The sequence below is a fragment of the Anser cygnoides genome, chromosome 18 (genome assembly GCF_040182565.1).
Source record: "Anser cygnoides isolate HZ-2024a breed goose chromosome 18, Taihu_goose_T2T_genome, whole genome shotgun sequence".
In the NCBI taxonomy this organism is placed as follows: Eukaryota; Metazoa; Chordata; class Aves; order Anseriformes; family Anatidae; genus Anser; species Anser cygnoides.
In genome coordinates, this window is record NC_089890.1 from 3,595,697 (window position 1) to 3,614,516 (window position 18,820).

General features: G+C 49.9%; 1 long non-coding RNA gene across 1 annotated transcript in view; it reads right to left on the minus strand.

Moving 5' to 3' along the window:
* Window positions 1–18,820, minus strand: part of LOC106041064 (uncharacterized) — a 399,163-nt gene that overhangs the window by 94,692 nt on the left and 285,651 nt on the right. Inside the window, exons 36-37 of the long non-coding RNA XR_010825713.1 lie at window positions 16,141–18,205; window positions 13,124–14,775 (exon numbers count right to left, since the gene is read on the minus strand). This is a non-coding gene — a long non-coding RNA (uncharacterized lncRNA). The remainder of the gene's footprint in view (window positions 1–13,123; window positions 14,776–16,140; window positions 18,206–18,820) is intronic.

The following is an 18,820-nucleotide window of genomic DNA, read 5'->3' on the forward strand; positions in this document are numbered from 1 at the left end:
TCCATGCCTCTAGCATCTGTATTTCATATCCCTGAACTCAAGTCCATCCTGGTTTCTTTTACACAATGTTACAGAGCTAGGTGGATGCTAGGAACAACTGGAGCTACAGCAGCGCCAAGGGAAGGTTACCCATCTGCACCCTGAGTTGGACTTCTCCAGCTTTGTCATTGCAGTGGTGTCTGCACTTCATCTCCCGTCCTGAACTTCTATTTTTTGGAGACTCCCATGAATAGATGACAGCATGGGTGACAATGCTGGCCATGGAGCCCAGCATCTGCTGCAGACGCCACCACGGAGGTGAAGAATGACCCCCCCCATCTTGCTACTCACTCCTGTGTGCTTGGATTTTCAACGTACTCCTCCCTAAGCTCGTGCCACCAGCACACAACTGAACCTCTTCCTCCGCAGAAGCTCTGGCAAAGGATGACATTAATTATATCAGAGGCAGATGTCTGATAAATAAACAACCGTGGAAAATGATGTGACACCGTGAACGCAGCATCCTCTGCCTCACCTTGCAGGCTCACGGGAGCGCAGCACGGGTTTCAGTGCCATGGGAGGAACAAGGAGGGGAGGTAGTGCCTTTCCCCCGCTCATGCTGAGTGGTTTCTCATGCTCACCCCAGACAGCTTCCTTTTATTTTTTTTTATTTAAACTGCCTAAGTGACAAATCCACCAACTCCAGCAAAACAAAATAGCCCTTGGCCAGGTAAGGAGCTGGTTCTGACTGCCTCTGCAATAACACTTTGTGCACGTCTAGCTCTTTCCGCGTGGAGATTTCAATCAATCATGCTCAGTACAACCCTGTGAGATGGGCTAATATTCCTATTTTATGACAGAGAAAATAGAAGCACAGAGACTCAAGTAAGCTATTTAACAACATGCATTTAGAGGCATGATGTGCTCTACAGATCCAGAGCCAGAGGATTGGTAGTAACTGCGTGAAAGCAAAATTCACCCAGCCCAGCTTCTTAAGAAGTTGAGATAACTCCTCCCCTCCCACATACCCTCAGAAATGATGAAGTGAGGAAAAAATGGCATTTAAGCAGAATCACAAGCTCATTTCATCAGACTCCCTGTTAGGAGCCTGGAAGTCAGACCAGCCCCTAATCCCCCCCAGCGCCAGGCAGTGATAGCCTCTTCCCAGGCTGAGTGCTCTTGGCAAGGTCACCTGTGTGTTTGGTTTTGTCTGTAAGGAGCAGCTAGAAGAAGTCTTCCTGACTTCCAAAGAAGAGCTAGGCAGGAAGGGAGCTCACACGGAGAGGGGCATTCCCACCTTGAAAGAGATTTTGGCCAGCAGCCAGCCTCTAAAGCTTTCCCTTTCCCCACGTACCATTCCTTTCCATTCCCTCATAGGCACACGCAAGACTCATCTTGACTTGGGTCAAGCAATGCTGGATACAAGCAAGCTCCATATAAAACAAGTAAGAGCTGTCCTAAAGTGCTTCCAGTCAATACAGAGGACAGATATGAGGCTGAAGCAGCTCTTGCACTGAGGGGAGGAAGGAGGAAAAGAGAACAACATTATATTGTTCATATATATATATACTAATTAGAGGTTTAAATACAGCCTTGAAATTTTGTAATGGACATTTTAGCAGGGGGCATCCACATGGAACCAAGCCTAAAACACCCTGAAAGACCTGCTTCATAAGAGAGGGCAATAAAACTTCTGTAGAAAAAAACACAGCATCTGTTACAGGTAGACTCTCATCCTACTTTTAACCCCTACTGGTGCATTTTTGCATGTTTTATCCAGAGTTGCTGGAGCTGTATAATCAGAACAAAACCCCAGGGCTCTGCTGGCAGGGCAGGCTGAGCACTCGCCCCAGCAGGCAAAGCCATTTTCTCATGGGCCAAGGACTTTTTCCCCCTTCCACAGGCACTTGAGCCAAATTCCAGCAGGTAATGCTGTAATGTGCCGGGAACTGCCTAGTTAAAGGCTGAGCACCAGCAATATTTAAAGGGGGGGAGGAACCAAACCCTTCAGCAACCAATTTTTTGCTGATTTTAGACTCAGGAATGGGGAATTACACATTTTGCTTCAGCCTGCTGCAAATTAGAAGACCCAGGTTATAAACCTCTGAAAAAGAGATTACAAGAGAAGCAGCAACTGCTCATTACCTCCAGATTGTGATAGGGCCACGCTCCCAGCTACTTCTTTACAACTCTGGGGTGGGCAGGGGTGCTTTAGCATAAACAAGATGCAATCGTAATTATTTTGGTTTGGCTCATTGTTAACAATATGATATTTGGCAATTGAACAAAAAACCCTGCAGCGTTCAGCTCAGCCCCCGGGCAGCGACCCACGGCTGTCCTGGCAGGGACAGCCACACCACTCAGTACCTGCAAAAATGTATTCAGAGTGCCATTTAAAGCCATGGAAACTCTGCTAGAAACTCCTGGTGCTGGGACACAGGCAAGCAGCAACGCGGCACTCACTTCATTTCTACAGATAATTTTTATTTCTCCTCTTTTTCCTTTATTTCCCCACAGAAGGGACAACACAGCAGCTGGGTAAGCGCAGAATAAGAGGAAAAGCAGACTCTTTGGCAATTGCCTGCTTCAATGTAGGTTGATTTAATGATAAGACACCGTTTGAAGTTAATTGTAACTGCAGGGAATGACAAGAAAAAGCTGAAAACTCACTGCCAGGAGAGACACTGGGCTGAACTGCAGCATGACTCCAGAGAATAGAGAATATATATCACGATACAAGTCCCGAAAAGCACGATACAACTCCCAAAAAGCATGCAGAGTTAGAGCTAAAATTGTTCTACATCAGCTTAGGTACAAGGCAGAGCACAGCTGGAGGAATCTGGTGAATTTAAGGCTCAAAATGTAGGAAGTGCTGAACAGGCTCGGCACAGGCTGGCGCTGCATCCCTTCCTCCTGGTTCTGCTGCAGCATCGCCGGGAGTCCGAACTCAGGGCCTTATGGAGGGTGAGGAAAGGGGGATACTGGGTTTTGGTGTTATCACAATAATGGGATTGTTAATTAAGGCCCATAATAAATTCCTATGTAGATACTCCTGGTTCTTTCCTAAAGCTATGCCACTTTGCAGACTAATGAGAACTGAACGGTTTACAGATTCACAGATTTCTCTAGGTTGGAAGAGACCTCAAGATCATCGAGTCCAACCTCCGACCTAACACTAAGTACTCCACTAAACCATATCCCTAAGCTCTACATCTAAACGTCTTTTAAAGACCTCCAGGGATGGTGACTCCACCACCTCCCTGGGCAGCCCGTTCCAATGCTTAATAACCCTTTCGGTAAAGAAGTACTTCCTAACATCCAACCTAAAACTCCCCTGTCGCAACTTTAGCCCATTCCCCCTCGTCCTGTCACTAGGCACGTGGGAGAACAGACCAACCCCCACCTCTCTACAGCCTCCTTTCAGGTAACTGTAGAGAGCGATGAGGTCGCCCCTGAGCCTCCTCTTCTCCAGGCTGAACAAGCCCAGCTCCCTCAGCCGCTCCTCGTAAGACTTGTTCTCCAGACCCCTCACAAGCTTGGTCGCCCTTCTCTGGACTCGCTCGAGCACGTCCATGTCCTTCCTGTAGCGAGGGGCCCAAAACTGAACACAGTACTCGAGGTGCGGCCTCACCAGAGCCGAGTACAGGGGCACAATCACTTCCCTCGACCTGCTGGCCACACTGCTTCTTATACAGGCCAGGATGCCGTTGGCCTTCTTGGCTACCTGAGCACACTGCTGGCTCATATTCAGCCGACTATCCACCAATACTCCCAGGTCCTTCTCGGCCAGGCAGCTTTCCAGCCACTCATCTCCCAGCCTGTAGCTCTGCTTGGGGTTGTTGCGCCCCAGGTGCAGGACCCGGCACTTGGCCTTGTTGAACTTCATGCAGTTGACCTCAGCCCATCGCTCCAGCCTATCCAGATCCTCCTGCAGAGCCTTCCTGCCCTCGAGCAGATCGACACACGCACTTAGCTTGGTGTCATCTGCAAACTTACTGAGGGTGCACTGGACGCCCTCATCCAATGTTTCATGGGTACATCCATGTTTCATGGGTACAGGAGAGAGGTTTCTACTTTTTTATAAATACCCCAGATTAGCTAGGGAGAGATGAGTGCTGTGCCAGCGACCACAAACATACTCCCAGATTAAATTTAGTGGAATGGATTTTTCACTGAATGACAGGAGAGAAAGCAGCAGGCTGCTCTGCTGGCACCCACCTAGATAGGGGCAGGAGGTGGGAACACAGCCCAAAACAGGGGGACCTTCACCACATCAGGAGGGTCAATGCTGACTTTAAGAAAGAAAAAGGTTGAGAAATGAATTTTTTCCTGCAAATCCCAGCCCAACCCCATGGCTGACACCAGGCTGCCCCAGGGATGTGTCAGCACATCACAGCGTGCTGGGGAAGCCGAGACCCCAGGGCCCACCACGCAGGGCTGGGGGATGGCCTCGGCTGGACTCAAGGGGACAGGGCACAGCCCCAGGCCTCTGCCTTTGGGAGGAATTGTTTAACTTTTGCCCTCTCAGCCGGAGGTCCAAAGGTCAAACACAAGTTCATTCCTTGGAAAAAAAATTAAAACTCCCTAAAGGGATGGGAGAAAAAAAATGTAGAAGGCTTGGCACGCTTTCCCCCACCTCACCAGCATTTAAAGCACGAAGGCAGTAGACACCTGAGCAACATCTGACAACAGGAATTGCAAGGAGCACACCTGGCAAGCGCTGGATCCATCCACAGCACAGGAGCATTTGGTTCTGCAGCACCCAATGTAGCAGGGGCTGGCCTGGGTCTCCCACATGCACCCACACCACAGGGGACACCTAACGCCCCCGAAAGACTGGACAGACTCACAGGCTCTGCATCAGGCCCTCCAAGCCATTAATAAACCAGCACCCTACAAACCAGGCATTTCAGTTTCTTTTAAAGTGTAGCACTAACTTTTAACAGCCCCCCTCCACCCCACCCCACTCTGTGTCCCCTAAACAAGGCCATCTGAACACACCCCCTAAACAAGGCCATCCCAGGAAACCCCCAGCCCCAGCCAGCACGGCCACCGCTCACCGCAGGATGCTCTGAATTACAGCAAGGCTCCCAGCAATAAATCACCGAGTTGTTTCTGCTGGAAAGTGGAAGGTATGGGGAGGGGGGAAGAGAAGGAAGGGGGAGAAAAAAAAAAAAAAAAAGAAGCTTATCTAAATCTATTTACACGGAATGATTATTCAATTAATTTTTTCATTACACTTGCCAAAAAGAATTGCCCGTGTCTTTAATGCTGTGTGCGAGGCTTCATTAATAATTAATAGCAGCAGCTCTCTCTCCTGGTTAGCAGGCAAAAGCTTTTGTCTCTGGAGGTCGCACCCCAGCATGTGCCGTGGGGACAGAGCCCTCAGCCAGCAGAGGCCCTGGGGACCCCACATCTGCTCGGGTGCGTCTGGGAACCCACAGCTCCTGGCAGCGAGGCTTCACCAGCCTGGGACAGCCGCAGGACCCAGCAAGCTCCCGTCCCTGCCTGCCCCATCTCCTCCCTGGCATTTGTCCCTCTGCTCCTCCTGCCCAGCATCAAGAGCCCAGTCCTGCCCCCCCTAGCTTTTTCATCCCCCATGTCTCTCCCACCAACCCTGCACCCTTTTTTTTTCCCTGCCAAATTTGCCTGTTCCCAACACACTGCTGGGTCCTGGGTGCTACCAGCTCCACCACCTCAGCCCTCTGCACCTGCGTGCTGTGGCCCTGCCCCATTCACACCAACCGGGGATGAAGACCCTCCTAAAATACAAGCAACTGGGCTGGGAGAAGGTTTGTTGTAACCCTTGTGCCACGACCACCCTGGGCTTTAGCAGGAGGACACAAGAGGAGAGACGTTTGGGTGAGGAGGAGACACCTTTGTGATCTCCACCCAACACCCCCCGCAGTTTTCCATACTATAAACTGCTGCTAGAGCAGTGCAAAACTGGGAGCGCTGTTGGTGAACACAACAGTGAAAAACAGCAGAAACCCTCCACAGCCCCCTCCATGGGATCAGCCCTGCGATGCTGGACAGGATCTCCTGTGCTGAACTGGGAGATGCTCACCCTTGCAAAGGACACAGCCAGGCACCGCTGCACCAGCGGGTGATGTTTATGGGACCCTGAGGGTTGTATCCCACCTCGCTCGTGGGACTACCAAGTTAGCAGAGACCGCAGAGCACACAGCCAGAGGCAGAGAGAGCAGCGCAAACAGTGGTTATAAATCACCCAATCTCCTTCCCAAACATAACATTTGTAAGAGAGCCCTGGGTTCTTATAAATATTTAAGCCATATTTCAGCTGTTTATGTCTTACATCTGTCTTTATCAGTCTGTAATCATTTCTCTGCTCGCGTCCCACGCTGCTGCCTGCTAATTTCAGCTGGCTGCTCTGGGTGCAAATGTGTTTTCTCACCTCAGTTCGGACAGCCAACATTTGAATTCCCCTGACAGTGCTGGTCCTCTACAAGCCAGAGATACTTTGCATGAAGAAGCTACAAGGGTGGGAAGAGGCCTCTTGAGCTTTAAATGATAACTCAACCAGATCTACAAGAACTTACATGACACCGTTCTCTAGGAACAGGGATCCTAACAAGTCTGCCCATGCATGCCTGCACTCACTGTTTCTCCTTCCCTTTAGTGCAGCAGGAGCTATGGGGTGTAATTATCCTTTTTTTTTTTTCCTAAAAGGTGCATGATGCTTTGTACGACACAGGGGAAAGGTGGAAGGGCAAAGTTTATCCCCAAAAGTCGGCTGGTTTGGATTATGGCCATAGACTGCCAATTTTTTTTCCCCAACATATTTTCGAGTAACAAGGGAAACAAAGGGGAAATTGTTCTTGAGAACTTCTTGAAAAAAAGAAAAAAGCATGTGCTTTTCAAACAGCCATCGAGTGGTTAAAACCACAAGAATTTGGCAATTCCCAATATCCTGTTCCACTGAGGAAAACAAAAGGGCAGGGATATCAGACAGAAGGGGAGCACCCCACTGACCCGGGGTGTCCCAGAGCCCCATCCCCTTCCTTTCACCGGTTCTATAATAAAACCCCTCCAGGACGGGGGGACCATCCCAGCATCCCTTTGAGACCAAGATCCTTGTGGCTGGAGGCACCGATGGGCTGTTTGCTGCAAGCAGAGTGCAGGAGGTGCTGCAGCTCAGGAGGGGGGTGGGAAATCTCATTCTCTTCTATTCCCCTCCTGATAAGAGTCTCCTGATTATCTGTAATCTCCAAAAGCCTTAGGAGGAAGAGAGTGATGAAAGTGTGAGCTTTTTCTGGAAATCTGCTTGTGCCACAGCTCACGAGGTGCCGAGTTCAGGCGTCCACACGTTGTGCTGCCCGCAAGGGTTCGGGCTCTGTCCTGAGCTGTCTCAGCTCCGCAGCCTCTGGGACCCCAGAATTGGTACCAGCAAGTTGCCAGCCCAGCCTCCCACTCGCACATCCCTACAATAGTTCTGACACCAAGCGTTCTCTGGGGCAGGGATTTAGAAAATCTGGGTTTGGATCCCAGCTCAACCATGCTTTTTTGTCCTGGTGTGACAGTGAGTAAACCTCACTGTGTTTGACTTCACCTTACACAAGCTGGAGTAAGGTTACAGCCTCTTTCCTCACCATTATTTTGACTTGTCTGCTTGCATTACAATCTTTTGGGAGAGGAGTCTGTACGTGCGTATCTACCAAATCTAATATAAGTGATCTAATCCTGGCAGATTTCTCTAGGTATTACTGTCATACAAATTCCAAGTGGCTGTGTCTATATAGACAGCTTAACCCGCTCTCAGATGCCAGTGAGTGACTTATCTCAGCGCCGTGCCCGTGCACCAAGGTCTCCAGCTTGCTCTGCCTGTGCATCACTGAGCCCGGAGACCCGAGCACGGCCCCGAGCCCTCCTCACTCACGTGGGCAAGACACTGCTGGCATTTGAGTCCAGAGCAAGGCCCTCCCCAGCCATTCTGTGTCCATGAGAAACACCGGGACCAGCAAATTAATTCCTACAAGCAAGTTAGGTCAATCACCATTTCCCACTGATTTTATTCACTCCAGTAAACGAGTCAGACAGGGCTTTGTTTCCTATGCTTTCCTGGTTCTCTTTCAATCCTCAGGACATGATTTCCTCACTTTCCTGCTTAATTAAGAGCAGAACTTAAACACTTCAAGTTATCGACTTCCACAACCTCCTCTCCAAGCATGAAGCCATCCCACCTGCATGTCAACCCTGGGGTGAACAGAGCCCCCCGGGGCCAAGGAGCTTCCTAGAGAGGCTCTGGGGGACCAGAGCTGCTCTGGAATGTTTTGTAGGGTTTCCCCCACGTTTTCCCAGCAGAGGTAGCACTGGCAGACAGCACACACCATAGCCCTGTGGTCTGTGCTTACAGCTCTAGCCCGGAGCACCCCAGAAAACAAGAGCTGCAGCTGCTCCCATGTGTCTTCCCGAGGCTGAGCACTTGCTCGCACGGGCAGGGAAGGCACTGGGAAGGGCTGCACAGTGTGTAGCGGTGAGCAACCACAGACGCACAGCCGTGGCGGTGCAAGGAGTTGCTTACATCCATCTCTGTTACAAAGCCCTGGCTGCACAACCCCTCCCTCCACCCCAGTCTCTCCATTGGGATGGCAAAGCCTCTCCCCTGCTCTTCATCGAGGTGGGGGAAAAAGAAGAAAAAGAGAAGCCACGATAACCTATACGGCGACTGGGTCCTCCCTCGTCTCCTGCACAGCTCCAGCACAACACCATCCTTGTCAGGATGTAAAGAGGAAACACTGGGGATTATGGACAGCTTTGATTTTATTTTAAAGGGTTTAATATTTGGAGCCATATTGATTTGATTTATCTCAGTGTGCCAGCGTACTGCCGGTAACCAAGCAACACCGATCCTCTCTGTATTCCGGGAGGCTCCCGGGATTTTGCCTATGAACGATATTACTTTGTGTATACGACACTAAATGGACCATAGGCACCGTTTGTAAGTGGAGAGTATTTGAGTACCGTGGGGTTTGTTTCTCCTCGCTGGGACCGCGCTCCCCATCCCATGGCTGCAGCAAGCAGGGTCCAGCCACGAGCCCTGTGGGGGGGAGCAGGGGGCACAGCCTGTTCCTGCCCTGTGCAGATGCACACAGAGGAAACAACACAGCCAGTGTGGTGCCACCACATCCTCCTTTTTGGCCTAACTGAAGAGAAAGACCCTGCTTTAGGTTAGATTTACTTCTGCGGGAGTCAGAGTGGCAGTGAAGGAAGCTCAACAGGCAGAGCAGCACTTGTCCCGCTGAGCATCCCGATGGAGATGTGGGGAGGGTTTCCTGCCCCATTTCCCACCCCTGTCTCATGCTTTGAGATCTCAGCCTCCCCTCCCACAGGCCCCGGCTGCGTCTTTAAGCTGAGGGCGTCTGCGTGGTCAGAGTCAGCAGGCAGGAGAGGCACTGTCAGCTCACGCTGTATGGTTCAGTGGTTTGGCGTTAACGATGTTTGTTTTGGAGCCTGCCCGCTGGTCTGACCCACTTAGGATCCTTGCTGTACCACAGGCTCGCCTTTCTATTGCACTGAGAGTCAGAAGGGGTCTTGAAAATGAAGTCTGAGCCCACCATGCCCATTGCTGCCAAACAGCAACCCCGTAAGCCAGGCTGCTGCTGGAGATCTTTAGCGCTGACCTGAGCATCCATCATTTCACAAGGGGGAGGAAGACAGCAGGTGGCATCTACAGCTCTGGATGGTGCTGACCTCACCACACCAGCCCTCACCCAACGAGGCCCAGAGCTGCTCTGCAGAGGCATCACCTTGTCCTCGGGAAGGCTTCTGGAGAAACACAGTAGCCCTCTGACCCTCAAGAGCACCTTGCCCTGCACACCCAGCAGCAAGGAATTTGTCACAGCGCTTCTTGGCAGAGCTGCAAGTGGTACATCACTGACCTCACACGAGCCCACATCAGGTCCTTTGGTTGTCCAGATTTTGCTTCAGGTGCCTCCTGCCAAGGGACACTCACTCTGAACATCTCCAGAGCTAGATCTGCCTTTACCAGCATGACAGCTCTTACAGAGCACTCTGGAGACCTATTGGGAATCATATTCACCGTGAAAGTGTTATTTTTATTTTTTTTTCACCAGGGCCCCCAAGGGGACTGGGTGAGCCTCACTTTTTAATCCTTTCCTCGTTCCCAGATCCACTGTGGATCTGTCAGAGATGTAAACTGGGCTGAGACAGGAGCCTGCTCCCACCATGGCCTTGGGTATTTGCACTGACAAATACTTCCAATTAAAAAAAAAAACAATTATATGCCCATCAGAAGTGCAAACAGCGCTAACAAAAGTGCTATAGAGTGATCCTGTGGTTCTGGCATGTACAAATTGGTCATTATTTTAACTTAGCTGAAACAAGAACTGTGCAGATTATGGGCCTGGGCTTTTTTTCCTCACTTGAAATCCGAAACCAGGCAAAATGCACATCAGCTTTGCCAAAGAGCTTCCCTGAGGTTTGCAGATTTCCCAGCAAGTCTGGACTGAGTTAGAGAAACTCAAGATGACGGGGAAAACACTCCACCTCAGATGGGGATCCAGAGCAGCAACTTTCTCCAGCACCGAATGCAAGCCCCTTGCCGTGGCCTCCGCAGCTCAGCTCCCCTGGGAAGCCGAGAGCAGGGCATTTCTCCTCATCAGCCAAGGGCTGGGTTCTGCAGACACCTTTCAGTAGCATTAACATGGCCACACAACTTGTAACAGGAATGCCTAGGGCCAGCAACCAGGCTTCTGCACGGGCTTGGTGGATTCGCTGCAGTTTTCCAGGACCCCTTTCCAGTGGTTCTGGCAGCAACCCACACACTTTGCTCAATTCCCATTGTCACAGGGCCTGCGTGGTGAGTCCTCAGCCTTCTGTGGCCTCCCAGAAATGCCAGCAGGCAGCTGGGGAAAGGAGTCCGTCACATTAGACTGAGGTTAACTCAGGAACCAGCCCACAGCAGCCCGTGCAGTGCTTTCAGGCCCAAGCAGCATTCTCAGCTCCTGCTCAGCTGGTGTGGGAACCCAGGTACAGCCTCATCCACCCCACCTACTTACCTTCTGCTTCATTTCTGAAATGTTAGACAGCCACTGCTGCACAGCCCACACCACAACATGAACAGAAAACCCCACAGCAGCTCCCACCCCTTGCTTGTCCCTTCCCTTCTGCCTTTCCAAAAAGTCACGGACAGCTGCTTAAACACTGCACAGCAGCATAACGGAGGGCATGCTGAAGAGAGGTATAGATAAGCCCATTCATGGCCTCAGGGACTGCATTTTCTCAGTCACAGCATTGGGCAGCAGCAGCACAAACTTAGCCACTCCACTGAATCGCCATCTCTCAGAGGGAAAATCCTATCATGCTCTCCGTGGCTGCTAATTGCTCAGCCTCTCCCACAACTACCCCCAACCACACGGCTAATGGGGAGGGCAGAGGCAGGTTTAGGTGAGGAGCCTCTACCTGCTGTTGAGACCAAAATGAGCTTCACAGAAGCAACGGAGCAGTGATTAACTGATAATACTTTTCGGCAGCATGAGTTGGATTTGAACCAGCCATCTACCGGCAGAGCCTCCGACTCCCCGCGAGACTCAGAGATATTAAAAGACATCAGGAAGGAGTCAAGGCTCCGAGAACGGCCCTGGATTGGGGAAGAGAGCGCAAACCTGTCAAGCATCTCAAAGCAAAACAAAATCTTCCGATGTCGTTTGGCTGCTTTTATCTGTGAATTGTGCTGGATCTGCAGGGGGAGAAAAATAAACCCTACAGGAACGCTTAGCATAGTGGAAAAAAATAATGTTAAATTAAGCTTACAAAAATGTTTCTCTTTCTGAAAATCTTGGCTGGCGATAAATGGCTTGTGCCAAGTTATAAATCAAACGTTGGGTTTCTTTTAACGCTCAGCATCCCCTGATTTATGATGCCATCACAACCTCTCGATTGATTTCTGACTCTGCAATCCATCTTCCTCTATAGGTAGCTGCCCATTATAACGCCTTTCCTGAGCAGCCAGCACATTTCGCTTCCCAGAAGGGCCTTACAAAGGGGAGGCTTGAGCGGAAACCCCTTGCTGGGGGAGCTGGGAGGCTGAGGTGGCAGAGGGGAGAGGCACGGATGGCTGTTTACAAAGGAAGAGTACTGCCCATTGAGCACACACAGGGACACAGGATGAGGCCCAGTTTTGCTGGACACGGAGCTGGAGAGCTCTCGGGCACTACACACATGCTCTCACTATACAAATGGCCTCAAGGAGGGAGCAGCTCCTCTACAAAGCCCCACTGCTGCACCCAGCCTGAGGCTCTACAAAGCGAGAGCAACCTCAGGGTGCCTCACCTGCACAGGGACAGCCCCCCGGCCCAGCAGCACGGCTCTGGGGACACAGAGGGACAGAGGCCTGGCTGGGGGACACCAAGAACAAACTACTGAGGTATTGGAAGGGCTGCAGGCTTCCCACCTTCTATTGGGAATAATTCATGTGAAGGAGATACAAGGCAGACTGTCCTCATCAGACAGCAGGCATCAGCGGGTTACAACCTGCAGCTTACAACCACATAAAGGGTTTCTTCGGGAACTGACGGGTTGTGCACAAACAGCGATAAGGTCTGACAGGGCTGGCCCTATGGGTCAGATGGCAGGAGTCCATGCCTTGTAGGCGAGGGCACTGTGAGGGCTGTGTGCCCATTTTGTGCTGTGTGGGGCCAGAAGCTCAGGGTATGGGGTGAAGGCCTCAGCTCGTCCCTCAGCCCTCCCACGCTGAGCTCCTAGGCTATCGCTCCTCCTGACCAGTGCTGACCAAAGGCCTACAGAGCACACCTACCACACTGGCTTCCTCTCAGAGCTGTCTTACAGAGCCTGCCTGAACATTTGATTTCTTTTCAGCATCAGTGTTTTCCTTGAAACACAGTTTTCATACAAGAAGTAACCCGAGGACAGCCCTTCCTTTCTTGTTTCAGATGAATGGAGCCTCCATGCTTCAGCAGGGTTTGGCTCCCAGCAGCAGCCATCCCTCACAGGCAGAAACAAATTAAACCCTGCAAGCCAGAAGGAACACTCAAGCTTACAGAAACCTCTCGCCACACAGGAAAACCTTTTTCTCTGGAAGCACCCTACCCCTCAACAGGACCTGTTCCTGACAGTTCAATAATCCAAGGACATCAGAGCTCACCTGAACTCGGAGAACAAATGCTGGGACAGACTCCCACATGAAGCAGCAGCACCACACTCCTCCCTGTTGACTGCCAGGCAGCTGGGAGGTGTACAAGGACTCGCTCCTGCACCCTCACCCGGCTGCAGAGGTCACCAGCCCATCGGCTCATGGGTCCAACCTCCTCAGCACCCCAGCCCTCTGCCCAATAGGGCACTCTCTAAGTCACTCTCGTCAAAACAAGCCAGACAACCAATGTGCGGCTATCTATTCTAAGCTCTTTGCAACCAAAACAGGTGAGAGTGGGTTTTTGCCAGCAGCAGAGATGGCAGTGAGCAGCTGGGAGCAATCATCTCCAAACCAAGCACAGCTGGAGGCAGGAGGCTGTTAAGGAGACCCAGGCACAGGGAAAAGGATGTACCTTCCTTCTGTAGGCAGCAAACATCAGCCACTCAAAGTATCTGCAGTGGAGGGGCCTGTGGGTTACATCCGTGCCCCAGGCAAGACACCAGCCCTCAGCGTGAGTGCAGAGGGCACAAATGTGGGCTGGAGACCCCCAGAGTGCTTCAGCCAGTAAGGCTGAAGAGCCACGGCTGGATCAGCCCCGTTATACATCCCTATCTAAAGCACAGGGTCTCCTCCTATGTAAACATTTTCTTGGGGAATCCAGAAGCCAGCTGTCCACTCAGATGGTGCCTTTTTAACTTCCAAAGATGAATAGGGCTTTTTTATGTCACTATAAAACATTATTTATAGTGGAAAGGGCCTGTGAATGGCGCACGCTGTCACTTCAGTATGTAAATGATGCCAGCTCCGTTCGCTACATCCCATCAATTATTTTCACACACTTTTCTTTGTCTTAATCTGTCAGAGGAAAAGTCACCTTGATGCCTTGAAGCAGTTTTCTTCTACCATTACCTTTGGTGTGGGACGCTACCTGGAGGCCCAGCAGGGGGAAGAACATGGCATTTCCAGTGAATGGGGAGAACCAGTCCCAGTGGCCCTTGGACCTCCACCAACACTTGAGAAGAAAAACTGCCTCACATGAAAAACTGCATGCTACAGGGCTTCTTCAAGGCCATAGGCCCTAAAAGCCAGCCCTGACCTCAGGGAAAGGGTAGAATGGCAGTGTTGACATGAGCATGGTAAGGAGCACTAGGTCCTCAGCATCACCCATTACGGTCTCTCTCAAAACAGAATTTCAAAACAGAAATTTGCCTTAGCTCACCTCATCCAAGGCAGTTGAGTGCTGCTGGCTTCCACCCTCATGTCTATTTTAATCCAGGCTCCACTCTCGCTTTCTATTACTTGTCATAAACCGTGTTGGATTGCTCACTTCCCACACTTGTTTTGGGTGTCTGTCTCCCATTCCCACTTGGCACCAGTGGATCATCTCCAGTTAGACCCTCAGCTGGTGTAAACCAACTTTCTTGGAGTGGGATAGGCATATAGCAGTTATGGATCTGACCCTGTTACCTGTCCCTCAGAAAGCACTTCACAGAGGTTCAATAAAAACTTGCAGCGCTTTTGGAAGTGGAGAATTCCCATTACTCTCCCCCGTTGTTATGAGCAGGGCACATTTCCTCAGACGACACAGCCTCATCCACCACTTTCCCCCAGCCAGCACGATGTGCCCGCAGCAGCATCCGGGCTCCAGGTGCTCCGTCTCCCTTCTGATGCAGAGATTGGAAAAAAAATAAAAACAAAAAAAATCAAACCCATAAATCACAAAGCTAGCAAATGAAAATAAATACACTTAACAATATTTCCATGCTGCTTTTTATTATTATTATTTATAATGGTATTACAGAATTTTGTAAAATTAAAGTAAATGTCAAGCAGAATGTAATAATTTTCCTTGGGGTTTGGCACATTTGTGTGCCTGACAGTTTCACATTTTTCTTTATATCCGTGAAGACAGGAGCCTGACAGGGCTATATTTTGTTACCCACTTTGTTCAATTTTGTCATAAATTGGAGCGAACAAAACAGTGAAAATACAGACACCAAATTAATCAAAGAAATTACATTTTAAAGCACCTCTCATACAAACACGTATGAAATAATCACACCGTGCCAGGAAAGCGCGGGAAGAAAACCAACATTTCCCCCCCAACACTCACGGCTTGCCTGCAGCAAGGCAGGGGCCTCACCCCAGAGCCACGAGTGTTACGCACTGAGATGTTGCTCCTCGGCTGCTCCTGCCTGGCTCTCCCTCTGCCTTGCAGAGCCCCGGGTGAATTTCTCCCCCATGCATTTCCCTACCTGCCTCTGGAGCTTATACAAACTTCTGCTGTTCACATTGCAGACCAACGAGCTGCACGCTTGGTGGGTGCCTGATGTGCACCAGCTAATTTTGGGTGCCAGGGTGCATTGCCATGCCATGACCTTTTGATGGGTTGTGCTGAAGTCTGCACCTCCATCCTCTGACTCATGCTGCTGCCAGCACCATCTGCAAACAGCCTCAGCACCCCAATGCTGTGCCCTCATCCTGGGGCCACTCGGTAGAAGCACGGTACTGTTGCTGCTGTTTAATGGGACACATTTGCTGCGGCACAGGAAGAAGCACCATGCATAAAGAATTGCAGTTTCCATGAGAATGGCAAGGAGAAACGCAAAGCGAGTGGTAGGGCTATCCCCAGGCCAATCCTTTCTGCCTGAGTAAATTCGATTTGAATTCCTCTTGAAACACCAGCTCTGCAGCACTTGGACTGTATTGAAAAGGTCACTGGAGGCAATGTCAGACATACTCTCCAGCTGCACTACAAGTGCTCTGATAAAGATTCATAACAACATATTCCTGCAGTTGGAAATCCAAAGTGACTCTCCAAGGTATCCTCTCCACTTCCATGGCAGCAGCAGGCTATTTCCTTAGTTCCCTGTTACGCCTGCGTTAGTGCTTCTTCTCCCTGCCACCCGAGCTCTGGCTTGGAACCATTTCTTGGAGCTTGTCAGAAGTGGTGAGGATGGTTTGTGGGGTCTTGCAAAGCTGAAATGCATCTCAGCCAGTTGAAAGAGCCGCCTCAGGATCTCACTTACCTTCTTCTTACCTTGTCTAGGCTCCAGAGGGCTGTTCAGATGTAACAGGCCAGCAGCACTGCATAGTGGCTGAATCAGCTGTCCCCTCAGATCGGGCATACCACCAGCAGTGTCCAAAAACCACCTCTGACATGAGCAGAAGTCTTGTTATCTTCTGCTAGAACTACACTTAAGACCTGAAACATAAAACGTTCCCGTTACTCTCCAACTGCTCATTTCACCCTGCAACCCCATGGCACAAACCCATGCATTTTCCCCTTCTCCAGCTAAGGACGGGTCCTTTGCTGCTCACCCTGCTGGAGGCAGGCAGCAGCCTCTGCCCTGGGCTGCGTCCGCTCGCCCACCCCGTGCGGCAGGGGAGCACAGCACCATGCAGAGCATGGAGTAGCCGAGGCCTCCTGGCGAGCTGCCACATTCCCTCGCAAATGTGGCAGCAGTTCAGTGGGAGATTAAGGGATTCTTCTACCCAGCTACATACGCCCATCAATATATGGCAAAAATGCATTTTAAGCTTATTTGTGTATTCGTTGCTAAATACCATAATGGTTTCCAGCTGTATAGCAGGAGGGCCCATTCACTGAAATTTTACTGTTGATTTTATTTCATTGTGGGTTGCGTTTTTTTTGCCTTTGTTATTGTATTATAAACGTATTTCCTCCCATTTTGCTTGGTGCCTGTGGAATACTTGCCTGACTTCTCCTGTCACACCTGTTTTCTATTATTTGTCATTCATTATTTTAATTCCCCATCTATTGTGCAGAATCTGAAAATCGCCTGATAAACCACATCCTTTACTAAAGAAAAAAAAAAAAGCCCACGAGAAGGTTCTAATAGGTGAAATTTGTATTTTTCCACATGGTGCAAAATGAAAGCGTCCGGTGAATAACCCCTGATTGTCAGGTGTTCACATTCCCAGCGTCTAAGCCAGGGGATAATTAGCAGACAAACGAAGGTTTACAGTTCTGCAAATATCTCAGAAAGACCATTTGGCTGCTTGATCAGTGGAAGGATATTTTTAAAACTGCCATTTGAGACTCAGCTGTATGGCTAATTAAATGAGAATTTCATAAAAATAATCTGAAAAAAAGTCTGTTAATTGGAGAACGATAACGAACAGACTTGCTAAACAGAGGCATAAACGTCAAACAATTGAAGAGGGATAATAAAGTGCCACGTTATCGTGTAATGCCAGGCAGCTTTCCTACTTCTATTTGAAGTTTTAACTTTTAGCCATTTTTTTTTTTTTATGAATGGCATCCAAAAATGTGCTTTGCAATCGTAATTTCCAGAGCTTGAATTCGGCGCTAGCAATACTTGGCTAACAGTGACTGTCGCATTCATGGCCCCCTCGCGCTGGGGCTCCTCGTGTTCTGTTAACAGCTTTTGTGTTCTGCAATGAACATGATGGGGGAAATGCATTAATATTGTATGGGTGTTATTCAAGCAGGATAGTGGTGTTATTGAATTAGCGATTCTTTGTAATAATAATGACTTCCAGTGCTATATTGTACAGTAAAATACACAGAGTCAGGAAGGAACTCACAAGCCTGATGGAAGGCTCAAATACAGTTTTGTTAGTGCCACCCAGCAGTTGGTTCTCATGCTCTGCAAGCACACAGGAGCCTCGTGCTGCACCTTCCTACCCCTCAGCTTCTCAGATCAGGGCTGATCATGCACAGGCAGGGGCAGACTCAGTCTGTACAGGTCTGCTGGGAGCATTGACGGGATGCTCATCCTTGGCCATCGCACACCGGGATGAAGGTACCATCCTAATCTGTGTCTTGACCCTGTGCTAGCAAAAGGCTGTGACTTCTGACCTCTGCTCTGCCTTGCTCCTTCCCTGTCCCTTGGCACCATGTTGCAGGCACCCAGTGGATGGCACAGAGTTCCATGGAGAAGTTTGCAGGAAAACCTCCACGCACGTTACACCAACAGGGAGTTCTGCAACTCCGGCTGCCTCCCGCAACGTGAAATTCACCATGCTGCCTTCGCCCTGGTGCAACCCAAACTGAGCCAGAACACGAAGCACAGACACAAAGCACCTCTTGGGTATGCCACATCCCTTCTGTGGAGGGGAAAAAAAAAAAAAAAAAGCAACTTTGTGAAACCCCAGTGTAATGAGAATTGACTGCCCTCCATGAGAAATATCGATTAATTACTCTGCAGTGGAAAAAAGGCAACTGTGATGATACACATTTTCCAACTGCAGCACAAACAATTGCTTCTGAGGCAGAGAGAGCCTGGGCTGAGAAATCTTGTGAAATGAAGTCATCTCCAGGATGGAGACAGCAGCCAGGTTTACTGGAGTGCAGAAAAACAGCATGAGAAATTTTGGCCAAAGAGACTTTCTTCTAACAGTGTTTGCAGCAGGATCATCTCCCGTGCTTTTGGCTCAAGCTCAGTTTGGGATTTTTGAGAAGAATTTCTTTATGGAAATGCGTACTTAAGCATCTGCCTTGGTACACAGATCGTGCTTAAATCTGTTGAATCTCAGCAGCCTGAAGTACTCTCTGGGGATGCAGCCCTAAAGTTTCTGGTTGTTGCTGTGCTGGTGGAAGTGCCCTGGCCATGCCAGTCCTGCATCATCTCTCTAATTCACTTACTGACCACAACAGAGCCACTGGCCATGGGAGTCTGAACTGCTCTGGAAATTGAAAAAAAATCACTGGAAAATGGTAAC